Genomic DNA, 1,664 nt, shown 5'->3' on the forward strand with positions numbered 1-1,664 from the left:
TTAGGAAGAGATTTATCACTTGGAATCCCTAGAGCTCATTGTAATTCTATGCGAGTGCGAGGTTGAGAGGTTATCCAATCTCTCCTCCGGGACATGTATAGAGTTAGGCATGGTTGAGCTTAGATTTGGGACTATGTAATTAAGGAATTCCATGACTCACTATTACATTAATTAGGAAGCATAATAGAGGTTTCTTGCACTTGAAATGATTGTCCTAGGAGGAGCAATATCCGGGTACCCCATCTTTATCGATTACCTTACCTTCTCCTTTACTTGTGCTCTCTTACTTGTTGTTTTTACTTTTGAGAATTGAATCATTGTCACATATATCACTATTCATCTTTCACATATCTAAGAAGCGAATAAGTGTTTTTATTCCCTACTCCCTGTGGATACGATACCCGTTCATCTGGGATTATTACTTCGACAAACCCGTGCACTTGCGGAATATACACAAGGGGAATTTGTCAAGTTTTTGGCGCCGTTGCCGAGGAGTAGGCATTTAGAGATACTTTGCACTTTGTTTTCTTAGCTATTTTACCATACATTCTTTTCATATCTTCTTATTCTATCATCGTTCTGATTTCTTTTTCTTTGTTTTTGGGTGCAGCTCCAGGTTATGACCCGAGGGAACCTCTTAATATTGATTGAAGGAGATCCCGAGCTTAAACATATACTTAGAAAAAAAGGGAAAGAGTCTGTACAAGAACAGTCTAATCTAGCTGATTTGGAAGTGGAAGAATCTGAAAACATGGCAGAACAGAATGAGCAATAGCAAACATTATCCGATTATGCTAGACCTTCAGTGTTGGGGACACAATCGAGTATTGTGCGTCCACATGTTATAGCAATCCGCACAGTTCAATGGTTTGCGCGATGAGGATCCAAAGAGCCATATAGAAAGTTTTCTTGAGGTGTGTGATATGCTGAAGATAAACGGGGTGACGGATGATGGCATCAAGTTTCGAGCCTTCCCATTTTCCCTAAAGGGGAGAGCGAAGCAATGGCTACACTCATTACCTAGAGCATCAATTACCACATGGGAGGAGATGGGAGAAGCTTTTTTTGCCCCTTATTTTCGTCCCGGAAATTTAGCGAAGCTTAGGAATGAGATCTCATCCTTTGTTTAGTTGGAATTGGAGTCTCTATTTGAGACATGGGAAAGGTTCAAGAAGCTCCTGAGAAAGTGCCCACAACACGGATTTCCAGAGAGGATGATTGTTCAAACCTTTTACAACGGTTTGAACCCGAGTACAAGGCAACTCTTAGATCGCGTGAGAGGTACCTTAGGTAGCAAGACCCCACGATGTGGCCCGTCAGTTAATTAAAGAAATGGGGTTAAACAACTACCAATGGAATGCTAGGGAGAAGAAAAAGGTGGCCAGTCTCCATGAGATAGATGCAGTAACTTCATTGGCACCTCAAGTGGAAAATTTGAGTAAGAAGTTAGATCTTCTAACTTCAAACAGAGTAGTGGCCGTGACGAATTGCAACGGGTGTGGTGGAGGACATGCTCCCTCCGATTGCCCGGTCTCTATTGGTGATGTATCTTCATTGAAGAACATTGATTTTGTAGGTAATAGCATGAGACCTCAAGGAAACCTATATAGCAATACCTACAATCCGGGTTGGAAGAATCATCCCAATTTCTCATGGAGAAATCA

At 41.5% G+C, this 1,664-nt stretch overlaps 1 non-coding gene across 1 annotated transcript; it reads right to left on the minus strand.

Moving 5' to 3' along the window:
• Positions 1-1,097: 1,097 nt before the first annotated feature.
• On the minus strand, positions 1,098-1,204 carry LOC120257427. Its single transcript, XR_005535674.1, has one exon. It is a non-coding gene; the product is annotated as a small nucleolar RNA R71 (small nucleolar RNA).
• Between the last annotated feature and the right edge of the window lie 460 nt (positions 1,205-1,664).

This window comes from Dioscorea cayenensis, unplaced genomic scaffold, assembly GCF_009730915.1.
Source record: "Dioscorea cayenensis subsp. rotundata cultivar TDr96_F1 unplaced genomic scaffold, TDr96_F1_v2_PseudoChromosome.rev07_lg8_w22 25.fasta BLBR01002094.1, whole genome shotgun sequence".
NCBI classification, from domain to species: Eukaryota; Viridiplantae; Streptophyta; class Magnoliopsida; order Dioscoreales; family Dioscoreaceae; genus Dioscorea; species Dioscorea cayenensis.